This window comes from Ambystoma mexicanum, chromosome 10 (assembly GCF_040938575.1).
Source record: "Ambystoma mexicanum isolate Mex_15411 chromosome 10, UKY_AmexF1_1, whole genome shotgun sequence".
In the NCBI taxonomy this organism is placed as follows: Eukaryota; Metazoa; Chordata; class Amphibia; order Caudata; family Ambystomatidae; genus Ambystoma; species Ambystoma mexicanum.
In genome coordinates this window covers 155,728,203-155,753,782 of record NC_090932.1, presented here as the reverse complement: position 1 = coordinate 155,753,782, position 25,580 = coordinate 155,728,203, and the positions used below count along the sequence as shown (strand labels likewise).

The window sequence follows — 25,580 nt, the reverse complement described above, 5'->3', positions numbered from 1 at the left end:
GATAGGCAAATCTTCTGGTTTGGATGGATTTGTAGCCTATTTTTATAATTTCTTCTCTAGTAGCGTACTCGTGCAGCCGTTGGTCAATGCAGACATTAAAATCTATGCTACAACACTAGCGAACAGGCTGGACAAGATTCTCCTGTATCTGGTGGGGGAGGAACAAGCAGGCTTTGTGAGGGGCAGATGGCACAGGCAACGTCAGGAACATCATTGCTCTCACTGACATTGTGAATAGATCCCATGTTCCTGCACTGCTCCTGGGAATAGATGCAGAGAAAGTGTTCAGTTGAGTCGAATGGCCTTTTTCTCAGGGCAGTTCTATCTAGGCTCCAACCAGGTTAAAATTGCACAATAGGTGATTTTCCCCCTTTACTCTGCACCAGTGACTAGAGTAGCAGCAAATGGGGTGCTATCCACAGGCTTCTCCCTCTCCAGGAGGACAAGACAAGGTTGTCCCCTTTTGCCTTTGCTTTTTCTTTAGCGGTAGAGACCCTGGTGGTGAGGATCAGAACTGCTGACGGGATTAGGGGCATATATATATATATATATATCGCTCTTCGCCGACAACGTTATCTTGACAGTGACAGAGGCTGAAGCCTCTGTGCCTCTCCTCCTTTGGGTTCTGGGGGACTTCCGGAAAGCCTCTGGGTTTAAGGTGAACCTAGATAAGAGCGAGGCGTTCAATATGAATTGTAGTCAGAGCACCTTAGAACACCTGCAAGAATCCACCCTGGACCGGTAGCCCTCTGGTTCGGTTAATTCAAAACGTTGGCATACAACTTACAACGCACTGTGCAGGGTTGTATCAGGCAAATTACCTGATGCTATTCTCAGCCATCTAAACAGACTTGTAACCGGGGGGTGCAGGCAATCTCATGGTTCAGTAAGATTGCCTCAATCAAGATTAACAAATTGCTTGTGGCAATACCCCCTCTGGCACTTTCGGAAAATGGAACGAGACATTGTGTCTTTTGTGTGGAGGAATGGGAGGGCTAGGATAGCCACAGTGACCCTTTACAGACCAAGGCTATTATCAGGTGGCGCAATTGAAAGCATTACATGATTGGGTCAACCCAAACTCTACTAAGCTGTGGTGCTGCCTGAAGGACGAGCTATGAGAAAACCACTCTGGTATATGCTAAGGTTAGAGTTTTTTTTATGGCGCAACAATGCCACTTGCGTAGTCTCCAGTCAGTCACACGGATCGGTAGTACAAGGCGGGATGGTGGGTGGTTAGTAGGATTGAGCATAAAAAGATCAAAAGAGCTGTAATGTTCTGTTGGCAGCTTCAGTTCAGAGACATAAACGTTCACTGAGCATAGGTGCGATTTTCGGGGGGTTGGCCATCATGTGCTGTTGTGCGAGGTTATGTGCGGTTTGTTTTGTTGCTGTGGTGTTGTGAAGTAGGTGCGGGTTGTGGTTCTCTAGAGGTCTGTTTGTGTCAAGTTCAGAGTTTGCGAGTGGTGTATGCAGACGAGTAAGTTTGTTAGTAACGATTGTTGATGAAGGTCCTTGAAATCCATTCAAGCGATCCACAACTCCCACCCCTTAAGTCTACCCAAGTTCTCTACATCTTCCAACCTCTGCATCCATCCTGGTGTGCCACCCCCTCTCCTCAGGAGTTCACACCTCTGGACCACTATCAATCCAATTATTTCGCATGCCCCCCCCCCCTTGAATCTCCATCCAAATGTGTCCCATCTCACACCCTCAAGTTCACTTCCTACCACCGAGGTCCATCCAGGTGCGACACCTTCCACCCCGGGAATCCATTCCAATGAATCTCACTTCCCCCTGTCTTGAGCTCCATCTCAGTGTATCACATTTCCTACATCTGAAATCTGCCTAATTGTACAAGATGCTCTATCCCTGATATGCTTCCCAGTGCACCGCGGTTCTCACCCCTGAAATCCATCTAAGTGCGTCTGATTACCTGCCTTTGAGATTCATTTCGCTACGTCACCTGTGGTATTCATAATCTTTGTCTCCCCCCTAGTTACGTTTTCTGGGTTTTTCCTTGTTGGTTGTGATTCATAAGCGTCTCCGGGGTTTGTTAGACAGCTAATGATGGCGGGACTGTGGTGGCACAGGATCGGGCATGTACATCTGGTGGCTCTATCCCAAGCCCGTCAGTTATTGGTCAGAGCTACTAACCACGTTTAACCTCATTACAGGGGAAGCTCTTCCGATGAATCCTATTTTCTGTCTCCTGGGTATCTTTCAGGGTAGGGGAGTGCAGGTGCACCATTGTTAGGCAAGATTGTGTGCAGTATCCTTTGGAAGACTATAGCAACCTTGATCTGCTGGCAATAGGAACCCAACCTTTGGTCTAAGTCTATACTACACGGGTTGGTAGTGTGTCTGAGCCGCCAGGTTTATCTCAAGAGGGGTCAATGTGAGCAGTAGAGTACATAGAGTTTCACAGTGACAGGTATTCAAATAAACCTTTACACTCAAGGTTTCTTGATTATACAATTATTAATTTATTTAACAGTCAGTTATATAAGCCTTCTTTAGAAGGCGAGAAACACATGTAACACTTCAAAATACACTTCAAAACACACTCTTTTTCTCTAAACCAGATCATACCCATTGGGGATGGCACACAGACACTTCCTACACCCTCAGGAGACTTAAATAGCTATGACACCGTGGACATTGATTTATCACAGGTACATTTAGAGAAATACTGAGTTTGGAGCAAAGGTTAGGTAGGGGAATACAACAAAGGTTAACAAATAATTCATAACCAGGAATTACTTTGTGAACCTTCCAATGTAAAGTAAATTAACTCTTTCCTGGGGGAAAGGTAAAGATACAAAGTCAGAGGTAAGAAGAATCTTTCAGGGCGCCAGGACAGCCAATATTAGTTGAGCAAAGTCTAGGGGAGCTGAAGATCTTCTTTGCAGGTAAGTAAAAGTCTTGCACAATGTTTTTTAAAAAGTTTGTAGAAATAAGATCACTTGAAGGGCCACAAGCTGGGAGGCTTTTGAGGGGCAAAGATGGAAGCAACTCTGCAAGGTTTACCAGGACAAGTCTCAACTGAGAACCAGTAAGGCTACACCACAAGAGGTAAGTTCTCTTAGACTTTACAGTACCTTTGGTTAGAAGAAAGGATTCCCGCTGGCTTCTGTTCCTGTGTGGCTCTGCAGATCCTGTTGTTCCTGTGCCTCAGTCGTGGGTACAAGAGGGAGGACTTCTGGGGACTCCTGCAACACAATGGGAAGGTCGGTGGCAGCAAAGGTCAAACTTCAATTCAGCGGCACTTTGCGGTTTCAGCTCCTCGCATCTCAGCAAATAGCACCACTGCGGACTCTCTGATACCATTCTAGACTTTCTTCACATCTGGGGTCCAGCTCTCTGTTGAGGTGGCTCAGGCTTGGTCAGTCCTGCTTCAAGGGAGTTCGGGGGATCTTCCTGATGCTCGGGTCCAAACTTAAAAGTGATGCACTCGGTTTGTTGTTCTTCTCCCTGGCTCTTCGGTTCCAGCAGCAGCTGCAGTGTAAGTACAGCTAGCTCCGAGAGGATGTCCAAACGAGTTCACTTTGGAGTTGATTGGTCCCACCAACTCAAGGGGAGAAGTCGTCCTTGCAGGGCTTCTCTAGTCGAAACGAATTCAGAGCTTCAGCACAGCAGCTGGGCTTCACCGGGCAAACCAACGGTTCAGGAGTTGCAGCAGGCGTCTCTTTGAAGTTCTTCGGAGTCCTTCGTCCAGTGGTCGACTCTGCCTTCCAAGCCAAAAAGCCTTGCCTTTTATGCAGGTTTCTGCCATTCATTCCAGCCTAGCTGTCAATCACACAGCGGGGTGACTGTCCTTGCCGGACAGCCACCCGACCAATCACCTATGGGTGTATTCCTGTAGCCATGGGGATTAGGTACAGGGAGTTTCGGGCACCTCCCTCACTTCCGGCCCCTTCCAGACACTCTGGAGCCAGAGGCGGGCTTCACTTATGAATCCCACCAAAGAAACCAACAATGAGACCAAACCTGGTTTGGCGTACAGAGTTCATCTCAAGAAGGACCTTTAGAGCAAGAAATGGTGAAAAAAGAAGACCGGGCCATTGTGACAAACAGGGCACCCATGGGTGCCTTACTGCGGCTGCGACGCAGCCTGTGGTAAAAACAGACAATGGTAGTAAAAAGTAAACCACTGCCACCAGCCACTAATTGTAGAAAGGCTAACATAAAAATGTTACATGAGAAACTAGACAAAGGTGATACTAAGTAACCCCTCCAGCACCCTGTTGTAAACTAGTGTGTGCTGGGTCTAGAAAGTTACAAATGTAAGTAAAGACAATTTCACTTCACTGTTCTTGAAAACAGTAGTTATCCAAGAGAAGGTATTTAAACCTTTGAGAAATCTAAAAAGACTTCCATGTGCCACTGCACTGAACTTGCTGTGTTTCACAATGTAACGGTGATGCCTATGGAGTTTGTCAAACTCAAAAGTCAAAAGAAACACGGAGTCCAATCACAGAAAAATACATGAGAGAGTGGGGAAAAAGGTCTCACTCTCTCCAGATAAGAAATTAAAAAGTCCTAAAGTCCAGCAAAGTTGCTGGGGTTCTCTAAGGTAGAAGGGAATTAGCACATTTCTGAGAAGTCCCCCTAACAACCATTATAATTATTATAATTTGTCTATCCTTCACACAATGCTCCTAGCAGCCAAAGCCACTAACAGAGCTTCTGGAAACGAGCAAGCACCTACTTCCTGGAGGACTGGTGGTCATGAATGTGGTTTCTGTTGTTGATTGAGAAAATATACCAAAGTGTGCAGGACAACATGCAGGGGTTTCTTACAAAGTGGAGAAGCTTATTGTCTCGTGCAAAATCTCACTACAGGGACTTCACCTGCCCCACGAGGCTGCAGTGTCTTGGTCTCCTCGACTGTACTTAGTTTGTGCTCCAGTGTCTTCCTCCTTTACCAATTACCTATCTGTAGTAAGAGTACTCATGGGCATATACTCAGCTGTGTGTGGCTCACTATACCTCTATGTTTGCTTGATTATTCTGTACTTTTGTATCACTTAGTACTTATGGTTGGCTATATATCCATGAGGCTGTCCGGTCCATGGTGAAGCTTTTACTATAATGGACCTTGTTTTGTTTAATAAATTGTCAATAAACAAATTTAAAAATTAAAAGCATGTGAACACTCTCGTTCAGCCCCCTTTCCTCACTGCAATTTCCCCAAAAGGGCGCTTTTGTCACAAGGTGGTCTTTCGGGCAACTGCGCATGCGTTTACTGTGCATAGAGGAAGTTGGCTGAACCTGGCGGCGTCGTGGACTGTCAGGTAAGGATGGGGTTTGGTGTGCATGTATTTATGTGTGTGTGGGGTACACACACATGTGTGGGTATGTTGTGATTCGAGAGCGGGTCAGGCGACTGGGCTGTCATTTGCATAGTAGAAGACTGGGACTGGGCCTGGTAGGAGGAGGGCAGTGGAGGGAACTAGTGTTTTGTGGGTGTCCCCTGCATCAGTAACAGACAGGGAAGGGGAAATTGAAAGGCAAAGATGGATACCTGCACCACTGAATTTGGGCCCAAACAACCGGGCTTCGATGAATTTGGCCTGCAGGAAAAACATCTTCGAACCTACACTCTCCTGCCACTAGGCTCTTCAGAAAATCATAAATCCGATGACGTGTTAGCTGGATGATGTGTTATCCTTCGCTGCCCATCTTGCTCAAGGTGGAGTGCAGTCAATACATGCAAGGCGTACCTGGCCGCTATCAGGCCTTACAGAGGGGGTACACTGCCATGGAAAGCTGGGGATAATACAAGGGGCATCTGCCAACACAAGAAACCTGTTCAGAAGTAAAGAAGTCCTAAAAGAAATGTCACCTGGCACTGAATGGTTTTCTACAATTGATAACAACTTACATTCTCATGAAGACAGGCAATACAACTACAATGTACAATCTCAACCATCAGTAGAGAAATAAGTCCAGGACCTTCTCAGGGGATGTTCAACCAATTTAGAACTACCTCTTAGAAAGAAATTTGACAATAACAGCAAACCATCTCTGGGGAGTAGAAAATGTTCAGGTCAAAATCGTAATCAACTTTTTCTTGTAAGGCCATGAAAGGGTTCGAAATGGCAATGTTCTGAAAACTCAAAGTGTGAGTCTAGTTTGCCAGAACCATACACAAATGGGCATGTGAGTTTTATTTTATACATTTCCACTAGTTTGCTGCTGTCTTTGATAATCAGGACGGATTGGAAATATCTTCAACCATATCCTCCAATGACATACGGTAGCTTCAACCTTAGGTGTTAGGAGGACACTCAGGTGTTACCCAAAGACAATAAAAGACATTAAAAATGTAAACCGTGCCTGCACGTCTTTTCTCTTCTATGGGCCACAGTATCAAAATTTCAAATAGTGGACAGCCTTTAAGAACACTTGTTGCATGGGTACATAGTTGTAGGTCTGGGCCTTGCAAGAGGAAAGAGAATCACACAAGAGTAGAGAGCGACCAATCCCTAAACCCATGTTAAAACTACCCACACCTGAACATAATAGAATGAAAACCACCCACTGGGACAGTGCTAAGCACATGTAATGGGAGGGTGGTTGAACAGAGAGGCTTGGGCATTCAGAAACTGAGGAGGAGTGAGGAGATGGTCAATTGGAGATGAGAGAAGCTAAAGGAGCAGGAAGCTGAAGGCCACAGAACTGGTCATGGAGGAAGAAGAAGACAGTGAAGGAAAAAGAAGAAGACATTAGTGAAGTAGAAAATTATTTGAAAATGAAGGTGGAGAAGGGGGCAGAACATCAGCAGAATTAATGAGGTGAGGGAGGAGGTAGAATGCAGTGAGAGAGAGTAGGAGTTGATAAAGGAGTAGGTGGGAAGGAGGCTCCAGTCCTGATACAAAGCTAACTGTCCTGCTAAGCCGTTACCAGAATCAGTGAACGCCACCTACTGCATACTATTGGAGGATAAGGAGGAAGATATCTGACAGATCCATCCTGATTACTAAGAAGAACAGGAGGAATGGAATATCTATTCATATACGCTGGCAAACTCTAAGGTGTAACCTAGGCTAGACCTGAGGCTGAAAGCTATTTTAAACTAACTGATTGCACGCAAGTAATTATATAATACACATGTGCATGCCTTTAACCTCAGGGGAGATGTTGCTAGAGTATAAAAGACATGTATTAGGAATGGGTGATCTGGCTTTTGGAGAAGAGGTTTGTGACATGATTTTAGAATAAGATGGTGATGCTGGAAGTGGGCTAGAGAAGGAATTTGGACGGAGGAGGCGGGAGGCAGGAGGGGGAACAAAGGCATTAGGAGGCAGTAGGAGGGAAACATCAGGAGATGAGAAGAGGGAGATATCAGGAGGTGCTAGTAGAGAGAGATCGGAAGTGGAAAGAAGATTACCAGAAAGTTGTAAGAGAAAGACATCTTAAGCCGGTTGGAATCCAGGAGAAAGCACAAAGTGATAGCAAGAGTAGGAAGGAACGAGAGTCCATGTTTACGCCATGGCAGGTCATAGATGTGAGACCCTGATCAAATGGAGTTTAAACCAATGCTTGCATGCCGAACGAGCAGGTGGCGTAGCGTCGAGGAGGATCTGGAGAGGTGGAGGATTAGTGAGGCTGTACAATGGGAAGAAATCAAACACTGGGAAAGGGAGGTGATATGGCCCAGAGCAGGCAAACCCAGTTAGCTCTGTCGTAAAGTGGAAGAGAACCCCACTAGAGACTGTGTGATGGGGAGGTGGCCCGAAATCTTTTAACTTTATAAGAAGATGTTTGAAAGTGTGATCATTTATTTTTAACTAAAGCTTTGTGACTACAGAAGCTAACTCTGTAGAGAAAAACGGGTGGCCTACTCTTGGTCAGATTTCAATGGCATAGGAGAGAAAATCTCTCCTGGCCCTTTCAAGAAGGACATCTTTGTTGGCAAACTGTTAATCATGCATGAAGGAGCTGTTTGGTGTTTTGAAAAAGGCAGCAAGTGCGAGCCTAAGATTTCTCCTCACCTTGGGGGAGAAGAAATACGTTTGAAATTCTGCCTAAATTACTGATTTATTTGATTTCTGTCCAAAGAGGACTAATAATAAGACTAAAGCATGTTTGAACTATACACCAGGCTTGTTCTTCTCTTTTGATCCATGTCCGTCATATGAAATGTCCTACTGGGTACTAATCTTCCTCACTTTGACAATGTTTTCTTGATGTCAACATAGACAACCCAAACCTAACAAAGAAAATGTACCCCCGAATGTTACCAGGGTCTTTTTTTAGACAGGGAGATCCACAGAAAAGAAGGAATGGTGCTGGGTTTTAAAGAAGGATTCCCGCAAAACCCAACACATTTTTAACCATGGGGTTATTCCATACGAATCCCTAAGGAACTTTGAAGAAACAGGACAAATATGTAACAAAGCCCTCTGCCTGACCCTAGAGGTTGATGGTTGAGTAGCCAAGGTGGCTACTTTGCTGCCACTCACTGGATGATGCTGTTCCTGGGGATGGAGTGGAGCGGATCCTCTGGCTAACCACACAATACCATGAGTGAGAGGCATGGGCTTGTCACATCGCGCTTCCCCTGGATGCTATTAATTTAAGAGGAGTAATTATCGTGAGGAAGTTGGTCAGATATGATACCCCTGCCAAACCTTACATGCCAGGTATACCATGCATAGAAAACAGACCATGTGTCCCTGAATGGGTCAAGTGAAATAGTCAGGAATGTAGAGAGCGCTGCAGCGCTAAACTAGGAGTTAAAGAGCCAAATCTTACTTGCACAAATTGCTTTGTATTGAGACTTGCTGACTTACAGTGCTTCGGTGCAAGAGAAAGCCTGCCTGTCCTCTCCCATGTGCACACAATGTTTGAATCCAAAATGGTAGACACCCTTTAATAAGGTGTGGTCTCTGGCTATAGAGGGATTGTGTCCACCGCCTTCCATGGGGTAAGAGACATTAGCACAAAACCAAACTGTAAACACCTGAACATAATGTAACGATAGTCATCCACAGGGGCAGTACCACTCACAAATAAAAATTAGGGTGGATGAATAGAGAGCTCTGGAACTTTGGAGATGAAGCAGTAGTGAGACAGTGGCGTTCTGGAGATGAGTAGAGGAACTGACGTAGCTTGAGGCTGGAGCTAGATGATCAGGAGAAAGAAGAAGAAAGAGATGATTACTAAAGGTGTGTCCGAGTAATGCAAGAAGAGAGATGAAGTGATAAAGGAGTTGTAAGGAGAAAGCAGAACCATCAGAAGGGGGAAGTGGGTGTTATGTTGAAGGAGAAGTAGACAAAATAAGGGACTGAAAGGGAGATGATAAGCTGTCAGGAGGAGAGAAGGAGGTAGAGGATGAGACACACATTACTTCAAAGAGGTATGAGTGGTCTGGACGCCTGGACGTACAAGCACTTGGCATGGCTGCGAGGACATGGAAAGAGAAGAGGGAGAGCTCAATGTTAGAATTTCCATTATGCACAAGGTCATGTCAGACCGCCACGGAGGCAGGAATGAACACATTGTGGGAACTGAAGACAGACTCTTGAGACGGTTCCATGTAATAATGTCGCCACAAAAATCTCGCCATGCAAAAGTATTGCCGAAAAATGGCCGTTTTTTGTGGCGACATTATTGCATGGAACATGCGGGGGACACCCCCGATACCCCCAAATTTTTTGTTTTTTGTTTTTTTTTAAAATTTTTTTTTTTTGCCCCTGTCCCCATACATATGGTCACCCATATAATATCGCCACAACCTTTTCCCGGCGATATTATTTAGGGCGACCACATATATGGGGATAAAATTACCTGATACCCTTGAGACAGGGAAATGAAGAGAAACAACTCTGTCTATAGAAAACTCGTGGCTACCTGGACCTTGATATTAGTACTGGGGTTGGTAACAGCACTACCTAGCCTTTGCCCAAGCTGAGGCGTACCATTCGTGGTTTCTTAAGACCATGAGTTCGGGTATTTCTAGAATCTAGGAACACCACAAAGAAGAGATGGGGGAGGCATCACTACAGATAGCAAAGCCAAGAAAGATGCGCAGGGCTTGCCATATACCAACACTGTGAGTGACTTATTTGTGGAGGAAATAAATCAGGAAGGATGAAAAAGGGTGACTTATCCCAGAGATTTATCAGCCATTGCAAGGAGAAAAGACTTGGGGCCTCATTATGAGTATGGAGGTAGCCATGGTGCTATTAGCGCCATGGCTGTCTCCATACCGGGCTCCAATACCGGGTTCCTGCAATGAGGAATTACCGGGTCATTCCAACATTGGAGGACCCGGTAATTCCTCCTTGCAGGAACCCATCCCCATTCCCATAGGGCTCAATGGGAATGGGGAGTGAGCTAATAACGGCGCCGTTAATAACGGCCTGTTATTAGCTCCCTCTTCCCCTAGCGGGACCCGCTAAGGACGCCTGGTTTTACCAGGCGTCCGTAGCGGGTCCCACAAAGGGAACCTCGTAATCGGCGCTCCCGTAATGAAGGGTGCCGGTCCCGTAATTGCCCCCTTCCTTACGGGAGCAATAGGGTTATAATGAGGCCCTTGATGTTTTGTTTTTGGCTCTTAATTTGCATATAGTCTATTTCCTCTGGAAGACCTGAGTAGAAGACATTCTGTAAATTACTTTATCGTTTTTGGTTAAACACAACCTTCACAATCAATACAAGATTCAATAAATATCCCAATCCAATAACATTTCATTCGAAAATGTACAAACTGGCATTTCCAATCTAGACAAAAATAAGACCCTATGTGGGAGGAAAACTGGATTGACCATTCTTCAAAAATCTACTATGTGATATTGTGATTATACCCTTCTATGCTACACTTAAAAATGTGTCTCATGTTTTCAACTTAATTTAAATAAGTTAAAAGAGCAAAAGTGGCCTGAACATTCCCACCTTCTAAAAATAGGCCCTTAACTGCAAGCACAAACTTACTCCATGTTCTTTACAGATTGTCTTTAAAAACCTAGCCCTACTTACATAATATCAGGGGGCAGACAAATAAAACATGATCAATAGTTTATATGCAAAGATTGCAACGTTGACATTGTCGTTCCTCCCAAGGTTCGGTATGCACGGTTCCTACCACAATCTTTACTTTCTACTGCCCCAACCTTGCTTTCATATTACTTCATTAAGCTTGCCTGCTTGGGACAAAATCAAGACAAGGTTGATACCCTGGGCTGTTAAAAATATAACAATCTATTTGTAAAGAAGGCTTATAATTACAACTTTCTCTAAGTGATCTGCTACTAAAGCATTATTGGTGAGATCTTTCTCACTTAGACTGTTTACTTTTTTGATAGTTAATTCCGATAGCTGCTGACCTGCCTTGTCTCCCCCATGCTAATACTCTAATCTGTATCCTAAACGGCCTTAACAACAGGTTAAAAACTCTTCTTTGCCAGGGATGTTACATTTGGTTATTCCAGTTTTTCAAAAAAACTTCCTTTTCTTTGTATTCTTTGTTTTGTAAAAACATGTATACAATACAAAAAATAAAGTAATGCAATAAACAGATAATAGTCATTTCATACAACGTACTTTTCAAAAAGAGAGACTGTCCATGCCATTGCCTTGTGACTCATCAAACGTAGTCATATTTCCATTCTTAGGGTTGCCACTGGTTTGGAGACGGTCTTTCTCCAAGAAGTCCCCTCAAATGTATGAAATGTTTTGTGCAACCTTAAACTAACCATATGTGATATCCATATAATATGGCTTTTGATACTTTTAAGAAACAAACTTGACTCATGAGAGAATGTCTAAGGCCCTGCAAAGAATGTTAAAGTTTAATAAGCCATTAAATGCAGTTTGAGCATTGATTACTGTTTACTCAAGATGTTTTCCCAGTTCTAATTATCTCTGATTAGAGAACACCAATATTTTAGTTTTCTTGTTGTTGATTTTTTGCAACCATATCACTGATCCAAAATGACAATGTGTTCCGCATACATTAGACAGGGAACTAGGCAATCATTCACTGCAGTTATTCTGAGCTTTCTGTTATTTTTTTTCCATCCCTCTTCTCAAACCAAGAGGGAACAGTCTTCAGTAATAGCCTTATTATATAGAGCGGAAGGGAATTGAGAGCTCCATATGTTAATGTGTCCTCCTGCCTCACGATCCCCCAGTGGCCTTAGGGGCGATGTTGACCCTCCTCCTGGGTAAACCTGATGCTGAACTCCCCGTAGTACTACAAATGTTGGGCTAATCTGTACCTAGGACTATGTATCTTTATCACTGATGTGTTTCAACCCTAATAAACGTCTGATGGAAACCTTAATGACTGGATGTTGTTGACTGGCTCAAGGTTCCACCACGTCGAATTACACTGGGATTTGCTTGTGATTTATGGGGAGGGGTGTGATCACTGACCGTTGGGGGTTGTCAGTGGGGTTGGGGTGAGGTTCGGGGACAGTTTTACACACTCTCTCTTCTTTGTTTGTTTTTGAAATCTGTTAGTTATTTATAAGAACAATTAAAACAAATTTAAAAAATCACTTTCGTGACACATACATCTCCAGGCAGAAATCACCTTGTCCTACGTCCGAATGAAAGGGTAAGGAAAAGCTAAAAGGGAATAAACAGTATAAAGTGGTAACTTACCGCTGGCCATATGATATATGTAGAACACCTTTCCCAGCTTGATGGAAAGGGTGAAGTTACAGTACTAGCCTACCCATCATGGTAGAGGAAAATTATGAGAATCAGAAAGAAATATCTTCAACCCGAGGCAGGGTTCCAGTTGCAGTAGGGGATTCTGTGGCAGTTGCAGTGGTAGAGTGGTACACCTGAGTGAAGCTTTCCCATAATGCAGAAACTAGTAGACAATGGGCCTCATTACGAGGCCACGGGTTGCCGCAGGACTCGTAGCACTTGTCCAGCACCTGATATCCCAGTGCAACCGGTACATTACGGCGGATTGGGAAGTCAGGTGCCAGAAAATGCTGTTCGCCATTCCCGTGGAGTCCCATAGCACCCCGTTAGGAACAGTGCTGGTGCTTCCGTGACAAGTCTGCCTACCTGGACCGATGTGTTCGGCAGGTCAGACCTGCCGGGTACAATGGCCCCTGCAGGAAGACTTTTAGTGTGGCGGTCCAGAAAAGGTTTTGGTACGTTGCTACCGGCACCCTTATTTCCAGACCGCCACACTTGTAATGTGGCCCATTGTGTAGTAATAATGTGACCAGTAGACTGTGTGTGTGTGTGTGCGTTAACACATATGTGCACACACAGGTAGATAAAGATAGATAGATAGATAGATAGATAGATAGATAGATAGATAGATAGATAGATAGATAGATAGATAGATAGATAGATAGATCATTGAATGTAGTGGAAAAGACTTGGATGCTATGTTTATGAATGTTGATTGTAAAGGGTAGGTTTCTGTGGAGAATGAGTGAAAACACCTTTGTGCTGTAGGTTGAGAATTAGTGAAAATAATGTATGCACACAGCAGAAGTAAACAATACAATATTCATAGACATTGAATTTATGAACTAGTAGATGTGATCATCATTTGCAGTTTTCTAAAAATATCGATGCATAATCTGATGTTCAAATAATTAGTTTAATAAATCATTGAATAACATGTATGTGTAAAGAATGGGATGTACATTGAGCATTTCAGGATGGTATATTACAAAAAAAGTGTTATTTAATAGATAATGTTGGGAAGGGAATGAATCTCTCCCACCCCCTAGGCGCTTTAGAGTAAGGCGAATCCCATAACTACACTTGCGAAGTACCAGGGGGGAAAGGGGCGTGCTAAGAAGCCCTGCACAAACACAATATTGCATGAAATATAGATTCATAAACTTAGTGCACGCATATAAGTAAGCACTGATGATAGAGAACCACGTTGCTAGCTCCCATAGAAACTTTCCTTTGTTTCATATCTATTGCTAATACATGTTATCCCAAGAAGGATTGCGCCCTGCAAGGCCGCAGAACAGTACCAGGCGTCTCACAGTGCACATTTATCACAGCCAGGCCAAAAGACCTCCAGCCCCCACCCAGCCCACCATGAGTTATGTCACCCACAACTGTCCGATCCCAAGATCCCTGAATTCTGCAATTATACATGACCTCAGACTACCAACGATAAACCAAGTGGTATCTAAAAGAGCACGACCATTCCACCTTATTTCATAATGACAAACTTTGTAATATAAGGTACAGGGTGGAATAAATTATAGTCCAAAGCGAGGCTGGAAGCCTTGGGTGCGGAGTAAAGAATGTGTGGGTCAGCATGATCTTAAGCCTCCCCCTGTGCCAGTCCCAGAGTTTCCCAGGTGCATGCCATAATGATAGAGTAGCACTGTCTCACATATTAACTAATTGCGAACTCGACCTTGGTGCCCTGGAGATGATGAGCCCAGATGACCCCACCTGGTGGAAGATGGACGGACAGGGCTGGGACCAATTGCAGCCTGGTATCCCCTATGGAGCAGGCCGCCCATGTGTAGGGTCTCACCAACCAGCCACGCAGGTGTTTTACTGTGTATGTGTGGCTCATTGATGATGATGATGTTTTTTCTTATAACATTCTGCTTGTATCATTTTTTGGCAGAACGTTCTTGAGCAGCAGAGTTCTTTGCTGGGATACTTATTTGTTGGTATGATTAAAACTTGTTACCCTTCCAAGAATCTCCCAGACTTTTTTCCCTAGCGGGTTGTATTTTTTCTGTCATGAGCATTTGTGGGTGTGCCTTCATTTGTTGACCCCAACGTGATCCCAGTGCCCCCCGTACCTGCAGAGCTGTCCACACAGCCTCTCCAAAGGAGCCGCGCCTACCTACAGCGACCGTCCCAAAAAACGCATATTTCCAGGGGCCGTACAGGAGCCGTCTTTGCAGAATTCCTGTCAGCTCTTTGGAGCTGGGCTCTGTTAGGTAGAATTTTTTTTTTTATTATTTATTTATTACATTTATTACTCGCCCAGACCCACGGGTATCACGGCGAGATTAAAGACATGTTATCACTTATTTTACAGTGTTCCAGTTACATTCAAGTGTTTATACAGGACATTTTTTTTTATACAGAGGAGCGGTTACATTCAAACAATAGCTTACTTATACTACATTACAGTCAGTCAAAGGGGTGGGAATGGGATTAGCAATGGTTGTTTAATATTTATTGAATAACCAGGTTTTCAACGCTTTTTTAAAACCTGATAAGGTAACCTCGTTTTTAATACTAAGAGGTAGTGCGTTCCAATGCAACGGGGCTAGTACTTTGAAACTGCTTCTTCCTGCTCTGCTATATTTGTATTGTGGTACTTCCAAGAGGGCCAGGTTGTTCGATCTGAGTGACCTACAGGAGATTGTTTTCTTGATGGTCTTGTTGAGATAGATGGGCACTTTGTTTGAGATGCATTTAAAGACTACACTAAGTGTTTTGAAGATAATTCTTGCTTCAATTGGCAGCCAATGGTTTTCTCTCCTGATGTTGGATATATGATCGGATTTCTTTATACCTAGAGCCGCTGTAAGAGCTTTGTTCTGAATTAATTGAATTTTATTTATGTTAGATTTGGACGTTCCTAGAAATAGGATGTTGCAATAGTCCAGTTTCGTTAAAATCAGCGCCCAAGCCAAAATGTAATGCAGTTTGTGGGCGTAAGGAATTGGCCGCTGAGAGCAATAAGTTTAGCTGTGTAAGCTGTAGAAGAGGAGAGGGCTGATATTTGTTTATGCATAGTGAGTTTGGCATCAATGTACACCCCAAGAGTTTTGACCTGTTTGAGTACTGGGATCTGGGTGCCGTCGATGTTGATATGTGTGTAGTCAGGGTGGAGGGCACTTAATCTTTTTTGGGAGCCCACAATGAGAACCTCCGTTTTCTCGTCATTGAGGCAGAGGCTGTTTAGGGCCATCCAATTTTGAATTATAGCATATACTCTGTTTATGGTATATGTGTCATGGGTGTAATCCCCTGTAGTGGGGATGAGGATCTGGGTGTCATCTGCGAAGTTAGTGTAGATGACACCATATCGTCAAGTGCTGAGAATAGGAGTTTAGTATATGCATTATAAAGAGTGGGGGAGAGGCAGGATCCCTGGGGGACTCCTATGGGAACTGCAATAGGGTCAGCTGCATATTTCCCGATGGCAACTCTGGAAGTGCGGTCCTCTAAAAAAGATTTGATCCAGAGGGTGGCGTTATTTGAAAAATTAAAGTCTTTTTTTAGTATATTGCATAGTTTGCCATGGTCAACCAAGTCAAATGCTGCTGATAGGTCTAGCAGCAATAGGGTAGCTAATTTTCCTGAGTCTCTGATGGTATCTAGTTGAATTTTCAGGTCCAAGAGAGCCGTCTCAGTACTATGGTCGGGCCTAAAGCCGGATTGACTAGCTCCTAGTAGGTTATTTTGTTCAAGGTGGGTTTGTAGTTGATTGTAAGCTATCTTGTCAATGATTTTTAGTAAGAACGGGGCTGTCGTTATGGGGCGGTAATTTGTAGGGGCTAGTGGATCTAATGTTGTTTTTTTTAGTAGTGGGGTGACCCACGCCTCTTTGATGCTGACTGGGACCAGATTGGAATTGAACGAGGCGTTCACAAAATTAGTGATTATCGGTGTAAGAGTGGGGGCACATAGTTTAACTAGGTGTGCTGGGAAGTTATCTCCTTTGCAGTTAGATGCTTTAAGTTTGGTTATGGTATTATGTACTATCTCGTGGGAGACTGGGGTGAAATTGAAGGGAGGAGTAGAGCCTTCTATGTGATTGGTGATTTGGTTGGACGTGATGTCTTTGTCAGACAGGAGATTTCTTTTGGAGATAATTTTGTTTTGTAGTAGTTTAATTTTTGTGGCAAGAGCATCTTGGATGGTGGTGCACCATTCTTTGCTTGGTTGGACCGGGTTAATAATAGGGATTGGATTCTCCAATTCCTTGAGTATAGTGAATAGCTCTTTAGTATCAGAGGAGGCATTTGTAATTCTGATATTAAAGGCATCTGCTTTGTGGGTGATGATGGCTGTTTTGTATGTTTTATTTGCAGTGTTGAATGCTTCTATAGCTTCTGGTGAGCGGGTTTTGTTTAGCCGGTGTTCAAGCGATCGTTTGATCTGTGTAAGAGAGACTAGTTCCTTGTTAAACCAGAATGAGTATTTTTTGTCATTGCATTTGGTTTTGTTAACCCAAGGTGCTAGGGTATCAATTGTGGTAGTAAGGCTTTCATGATAAATGTCAGCCAGGGTGCAGGGGTTCTCAATATTGATATTTTTGTCATTAAGGGTGCTCGCTAACAGCGGGTTGAGGCTTTCTGCTGAGAGTTTACGGATGTTTCTAGTTACGTAGGATTCTGCTATGATGAGTTTAGGTGGGTCTGGTTCATTGCACAGGATGGAGAAATGTATACTATGATGGTCTGACCAGGGTACTATATCAATGGAGTCTATGGATTCTATAGTATTGAGTGGTAGTATCCAGTCTAGTGTTCTCCCTTTTGTGTGGGTAGGGACATTCACAAGTTGTGTGAATGCCATGTCTTTGAGTGCACTGTGTAATGCTTCTGCTTTAAGGTCTTGGGTATCATTAAATCCGAGATTCAGATCACCAAGGACTATACATTTTGTGTTGCGTTTAATGAGTGGCGTTAGTAGTAATGGTATGTCTAATTCTGGCTGAGATTTGATATTCGGTGCTCTATAGATAGTTATTATATTTATACTGGTTTTATAGTTGGTGGCTAGTTTAGCTAGCAGGACTTCGTATCCGTCTGGGTTCTCTATGGGGTAGGTTCTTATTTTGAGATGGTTTTTAGCTATAATAGCTACTCCCCCACCTACCGATTTCGTTCTGTCCGTCCTAAGGATAGTGTAGTCTGGAGGAATGGCAATAGAAAGAGATGGTCCGGTGTCTTGGTGGAGCCAGGTTTCAGTTACAATAAGTAGGTCAAGATGTTGCTCAGTAATGTAGTAATGTATCTCTGTGGCATGAGCAGGTATGGAGTGTGCATTAATGAGGGCTGTTTGGAGGTTTATAGGAAGTGGTGGAGCTAGGACTAGAGGACTGTGGCATGTGTTTGTGGTCTCTGTGGCAGTGGTTTGTTGCTTGGCTGTGGTATTCCTCTTGGGGGATTTGGTTTGTGTCGCTAGTGGAGGTGCTCTCCCTGAGGTGGCAGAATCGTGTGTACTAGGGCGGTTTATGAATCAGGATCCGAGTCTTTGGGTTCTTGTGAGGCCTAGTAGTGGGATTTGTATTATTTGTTTAACTTTGGTGAGGTCCTTAATCGGGCACCAAAGAGTGGTATGGGTCCGCGATCTAAGTCTAGAGCGTCTGAGTGCACTGCGGACTGGAGTAGTCATTTTATGCCATTTATTCGTAATGGGTAAGTGAGGTTTGCTGGCATTATGAGGCTTTTGGGTTGCTATATGGTCTGTTTGAGTGTTGATCAGGTGGTGATACTGAGGAAAAGGATTGGTAGATGGCAGAAAGGGCGTAGGGCAGGGGATGGGGTGGTGCCGGGGGCATGCTACTCTAGCTAGGCCATGATCATAGGTAATAAGATGGGAACCTGTACAGGGTAGGTCGTATGGAAAAATGCAGTAAGGAAAAATCATGAGCAATAACCAACCTGTCATATTTAATGAAAGTTTAGAATATGCATTATCCTGTTTTTGTCCTTTCATTCTGGTGTATGTGTAGTTTTTCTTGTCCCATTACAATTGCAGGTCCCATAGTGGAAAGGAAAAACAGTCCTAGATAAGCGTTTTTTTCTGACCCTGAACAGCAGGAGGCATTTGCCCACACTGCTCAGTTTATTTTCTTTTTAATTTAGGCCATGAATTTGACCTTCTGTTAAGATGGATTTTCAGAACCATCCCTTGGGGAGTGCTCTGTGGTGCTACCCTAGCTAGTGAATAGGGTTGAGACTGGGGTCCAGCCAAACTCAATCAAGGTAGTATTGCAGAGCTTAAGGCAGGACTTAAAGCGATACAGAGGTAGTGTAAATACAGTGAGACACACACGCACACACACACAGCATTCAAATCAAATTAGATCAAACGTACAACAGTACTATGTTGGTTAGGATGCGACACCATAGACATGTACAATCCCAGGTAAGTAGCTATTACTACAGCAAAACCATATGCACAGGTGATCTCACTAGAGATTACTCACACATTACCTTGAAAACGATAAAAGTAGTTTAGGAGTACATCAGTAGACGGTAAGCAGTAAAGTGAGTTAAAAACAGTTAGAAAAGCAATGCTAATGTATGTAGGCCTAGTGCCTCAGATTAAAAGGTTGCCAGTAAGTACCTGTTGCAGGAAGCTGGAGGTCTTTAAAAGTGGAAAAAAGAATTGGCAAAGCCAACAGGAACTGTTCAAGTGAAGAAAAAAACAAAGGTAAGTTCAGTAGATATGGGGAATGCTTTCCAATCCCACCACTTAAGGAGAAGCCCAGGGTGGAATCCTTGTGCAGATTCTCTTCTATGGCTAATTTCTCTTACCTATTTAGTCCCTCAGCAGCTTTGCTGGATTTGAGGGGTTTATTTTTTTCTCCTGCTAAGAGTGAGACCCTTTTTTCCCACTCTTGGGCAGATTGCTAGTGTGTGTTTTAGGCTATCTTGTGTGCTTATGGTCTATGGGGTTTTTCTCATCCTCATAGGAATCATCTTTTTCATGTGTGGTACACAGCACCCTCCGTGCGGTACCACAAGGGTGTCGTAGCGACCCCCAAAGATAGACTCCATACCCTGGGACTGACTGCTGTCTCCCAGGGCATGTAAAGTCCCCATTGACTTTACTAGTCAAATCTTATGAACAAAACCAGTAAAACCCATCTTACTATGGAGGTACTGGGAAGGGTTAATAGTTTTTCCCTAGTGTTCATTTTCGAGGGGGTACCGTACAGTCCCTCTCTCAAAGGTTTCTGGCTGGTGGCAGTGGGTACTACTGAAAATATTCGACCGCAAATATTTTCCTATGGGATTTTCCCATTGTTTGAGGCTACCACTTCTACTGACAGCCTCTAACATACCGCCGGTTTATTTTAATATTAACTTTACTCCGGTAGGTTTTTATTGCCAGAACTTTGATAATATTTCTTTCTCGTGTCTTTCTCTATAATCGTAACCCAGGTCAGGGATCCTTTGTTCGTCCTTTTGACGGGCTTCTGCACAGAAGCCCTCCTCTCCACGCCACTGAGTCTGGGGTAGACAGGATGTGGTGGAGGGGGAATAGGCACCCTGGACAGGGTTGCCTACGCAACCCAAGTCGCACTCTGCCCTGATAGGCTAGGGGCTTGGGGGGTTCTCCCGCCCGTCTTGCTGCATAAAAGCAGGGTCCTGAGGACTGGAGGACAAGACGTCGCCACTGGAACTAAGAAGCCGAAGAGGAGAGAAGCCAAAGACATCTGCAATTATTGAACCACCGGTGAAGCCCTGCTGCAGATCCTCACCACTTTTCTCCAAAGACTCGAGAAGATCTTCACCTGCAAGAGTCTTCTTCCCTTGAGCTAGTGGGGCCAACCAGTTCACCCATCGCCTTCCAGGACCTGCCTTGGTCGAATCGCCAGTGCTAAGCACTAGGAGACCGGATAGCCAGGCACCCGTCCACCCGGACCGCGATTTAAAGGAGCGTACCTTTTATTTCGTTTGGCAGCACCGCGGCTGGTTTCATCCCTGGGCAGTGCAGTAACTCGAACCTTCCTCCACGACGAGAGCCTCTCTTCCTCTGCTGGATCTCCCGAACTGCAGGAACTGCCAGGAACTACCGCCACCGCAGGAGCCTCTTCTACTTTAAGGTACATTGTTCCGCCAGGCCTCCCTTTTCGTTGGGTACTGCTAAAGGTGTTTTAAATCCTTTACCTACCTACTGGGTTGGCCGCCCCTATCATCTAACATTGTCTTTCACCTTCTGCAACCGCCTTTTCGAATCGTTTAACAAAGACTTTACTGCAGCTAGAAGAACATTTTGCTCCTGGGCCCTTTGCCCTCTACCACTGACTCTGGCACAGGCCTATGGACTCTGGCTAAATCTGTTACAACTACCTTCTCTAGATTGATTCTCACCTAGAAATGTGTTGGTGCACCTAACTCTTATAACCACCTTTTTCTTCCCTCATTTTAAACTTGTGAAGTGCCAGTTTGCTCGGTTTTCACCTCAGTATTACACATGCTAAAGTACTGCCTTGCCTAACTTGTTCACAATCTTCTTGGGAAGTGTTGCTGGTGTGTTTAAGTGTATATTCCTGTATAACTTGGCCTTTCCCTCCCTTTTGAGAAATTGATAGAGTGCCATTTCGAATGGATTGTGTCCTCCCACGTATTCCTCATCTTGTGATAAATCGTTATCTCCAGCTTCGCTGCTTCGGAAAAATATTTTCTCGGCAGAGGGCGCTGTGCTCGAGGTTGTGGCGTTGATTGTCCCTCGACGTACTCCGTACTCTGTCGACATCACCGATGGTACAAATAGCTCGAGCCGCGCCCGTTGCTTCAGTTCCGTTTTTCCGATCGCTTTGCTATCAAGAACGGCGCGCTTCTATTTTCTGTGAAGAAAATGTCGTCATCTTCGACACCTTCGACACCCAAAACTGGTTTTAAAAAGTGTGCAGATTGTGGATCTAAGATGTCGATCACCGATCCCCACCGGATTTGTCTCTGGTGTCTCGGTACCAGTCACCGAACCGACGACTGCGGGTCCTGCCAATCTGTGACCGAAAAAGCTCTTCGTGAGAGGAGAGGTAAACTGTCGGTGGGGAGGGAGGCCTCAAAAAAGGTTTCATCAAAAAGACACAAAAAATCGACTGATTCTAAGGAATCGGATCGCCATAAGCACTCGAACAGATCTCGATCTAGGAGTAGATCGAGACACTCTGCGTCGTCATCGAAAAAAATGAAGAGGAGACATAGATCTCCCTCATCATCTTCTTCTTCAGAGTCGACCGAAGAAATTCGTTGTCCGACTAAATCGGATTCTCCCAGTAAGTGGGAAGAATTCCGCAAAAAGATGATGGAGGTTTTCGAGAATGCAGCCCCGACCCCCTCGAAAGACCCTCGAAAAAGCCATACCCCTAAAGTCGCTCCATTGGACGACAAAGGGAAGTCCTAGGCTACCATGGCCAAGACCGGTAGAGTCGAGGAATCCAAAAAACCTTGAGTTGACGTAAAACCGTCGAAGACTCTTTGAGAGTCGAGCACCTCTCCAGTGCCATACAAGAAACACAAGTCGGCGAAGACTTCGACAACTTCGTCGACCCCTCGACGTCGATAATTTCGACGCCAAAGCCAAATGCGTCATCGACGCCATTATCGAAGTCATCTTCGAAAATTTCGAAGACTTCGAAGACACCCTCGAAAACCTCGAGGGATTTGCCATTTCCAAAAGCAGATGGAAGAGGAAGAAAGGAGATTCACTCCTTTGCCCAGGTCAGACTTTTTCAAATCTATGTCAGCAATCTATGAAGAGTCTGCTTCAGAAGAAGACGAGGTTACTCCTTTGGGAGTTACTTATGGTACAAGACAAGTTCCTGAGGAACTTATTGACCAGGAATCTACAATGAGAGACCTGAGTGATACTCTACATTCTGCCAGTGGAGTTGACACATCCCCAGAATTAGAGTTCGCCAAACCTGATCCTGCAGGGCATGCAGATGCTGGGTACAGAGGTCTTATGACCAGGGTAGTTGACTATATGAGTTGGGGTAATACTTAACCCATTTTTTAACAAGATGACATGACGGATATAATCGTCAAGGGACCTCAAAAAGACCCTGTTCTCCCTTTTCACAGGGCCCTTCAAAGGACTGTGGAGAAAAACTGGGAGAAACCAGAAACTATTGCTGCTGCAGATAGCACTTTTCCAAGAAAATATAGACCAGCTGGAAGGGATCCTGAATATTTGAATAAACATCCGACTCCAGAGAGTTTAGTCATTCAGGCAGCATCTACTTCAAAACAAACTGCTTATCCAACTATCCCTCCAGATAGAGAGGATAAAAAAATGGATGCCTGGGCACGTAAAGTTTTCACGTCAGGCAGTATGGCACTTAAGTCGGCAAATGTCACCTGTACCCTAGCCAGGTTTACCCATACCCTTTGGGACTGTATTTCGGCGGCGGCTGATCATATTCCGGAAGGCGAGGAAAGGGAAGGCTTCCTGAATATAGTCAAAGACGGGAAGGAGGCAATGGGGGAATGTCTCCAGTCTGGACTGGATACTGCTGATAGTATCAGCAGATCCATTGCTGCAAGCGTTGTGCTACGCAGATTTGCGTGGTTGAGGAAGTCGGGATTTCCACCAGACGTGCAAGCTAGACTCCTCAGCATGCCCTTTGATGGCTAGAGGCTCTTTGGCAGAAAGGCTGATGAAAGCCTAGAAAAACTTCAGACCTCGAAAGCGGCAGCTAAATCACTTAGCGCCTCTTTGCGCCAGCCTCTAAAACCCTATTCCGGCTCATCTTCCTGGAGGGGTCGTTCTTTTCGATACTACTCCTCTTTTGGTAGAGGAAGAGGACAGGCTTCTCAAAGGGGCAAAAGAAACTTCCCTCGTGGAGCACGAGGAAGAGGTACAAAATCAGCCTCAGGAGCGGCATCTGTACCCTCAGCCACTCCTGCAGCCGCCTCCAAATCCCTCTGAGACCTTGTTACACAAAACACCAGTGGGAGGCAGGATCTCTCAACATCTGAAGGAATGGCGGGGCATTACCTCAGATGCTTGGGCACTGGAAACAGTAGCCCAAGATTACTGTCTCCCCTTTCTAAAAAGGCCTCAGAATCATCCACCCGGAGCCAACTCCGCCAAAATTCCGGATCCGCTCCTGTTGCAGGAAATTTTAACCCTGCTAGAGAAAGGTGCCATAGAACTGGTACCTGTAGCGGAGAGGAATAGGGGTTGGTACTCCCCATATTTTCTCATCCCAAAAAAGGAAGGAGGACTGAGACCCATCTTGGACTTGAGAAACTTGAACAAGTTCCTCAGTAAGGACAAGTTCAAGATGGTGACTCTTTCTCAGATCCTTTAGGCTCTCCAACTCCAAGATTGGTTGGTATCATTGGACCTTCAGGATGCTTACTTTCATGTGTCAATCCATCCAAAGCACAGAAAGTACCTGAGGTTCGCGATTGGCAATTCTCATTATCAGTTTCGAGTTCTGCCATTCGGGTTGACCTCCGCCCGAGGGTTTTCACCAAACTGTTGGCGGTTGTGGCAGCAAGTCTCAGGAGAGGAGGTATTCACATATATCCCTACCTGGACGACTAGTTGATCAGAGCAAGTTCTCCAGAACAAGCTCAGGAACATCTTTCGATCACCTGCCACTTCCTCCACAAACTGAGCTTCTCCCTCAATTTCAAGAAGTCCCACATGATACCATCCCAGAAACTCCAGTTTATCGGAGCAGTCTTGGACACTTCATCGGGAAAAGCCTCGCCTCCCGAAGTGAGAGCTCTCCACATCCAGCAGATGGTAACAAAGTTTCAGAATGCCCAACATCTACCGGCCTTCGATTTTCTCAGGTTGCTCGGCCTCATGGCATCCTGCATTTTCCTAGTACCAGAGGCCAGGTTGAGAATGAGATCCCTTCAATGGGCACTCAGAACTCAGTGGTTCCAGTTCTCAGGGAATATGTCGGATCTTCTGCAAGTCCCGAGCGCAGTTGCTCAGGATCTTCTATGGTGGGCTTGCAACAACAACATTCTCAAGGGAGAGTCTTTTTGGCAACCATGGCCGGAGATAACGGTAGTGATGGACGCCTCACTCACAGGGTGGGGAGCACACACCAACAATCTGACAATCAGCGGTCGTTGGTCTCCATCGGAGTCCAAACTACACATCAACCTATTGGAGCTGAGGGCAATCAGACTAGCTCTGAAGGCCTTTCTGCCCTCTGTACAAGGAAAGAATGTCCTCATAATGACAGACAATACAGTGGCCATGTACTATCTCAACAAGAGAGGAGGTGTAGGGTCACTGCCACTGTGCAGAGAAGCAATGCAGCTCTGGTTTTCCAGCACGGGGTCTGGCATGGATTCACATGCTCATGAATATTCCCCGTCGTCAGGCCGGGAATCCTCGGTATAGAAAAAATCAGTATCAGTTTCGTTTCTGATCTGTCTTTCTCAGTAGTAACCAATCACTGGTCTCTGGGTCATACTGCCCCCAGCCAATGACTACCCTCTCCCTACGCCCCTCCCCTGGCAGCCATCCTCAGATTTTTACCGCACGTTCAAGTGTTGGGAGTCCTCGTGCTTAGCTCTCGAGCTTTTGCTGCGTTTTCGTGCTTTTTTCAGGAGATTTTCTCATTTTTTCGGTTAAAAGAGCCTCAAGCTCCACCGTTTCTACTTCCGATCAACAGGGATCCGTTTCGGAGTTTTCTACGCCCCTCAAGGGTGAAGATTTCGTCGAGTTACGCTTTTGGAGGATTCCAGAATGTTCCGAGGCCTACCCCGGACATGGCCCAGGAGAAAGGGAGCTCGACGCCCGGGAAGCTATTCAGGACCCGCCCTGGATGCCAGCTTCAGAACGTTTTCAAGGAGGACGAGCATTCGTTATGCCTCCACGGTCTCCATGAGGACAAGACGTACAAGGAAAAGGACGTGTTTTGTGGAAACATG

General features: G+C 44.9%; 1 protein-coding gene across 1 annotated transcript in view; it reads left to right on the top strand.

The window, feature by feature from the left end:
* Positions 1-25,580, top strand: part of LOC138491245 (disintegrin and metalloproteinase domain-containing protein 9-like) — a 2,911,326-nt gene that overhangs the window by 1,646,995 nt on the left and 1,238,751 nt on the right. The window lies entirely within an intron of this gene.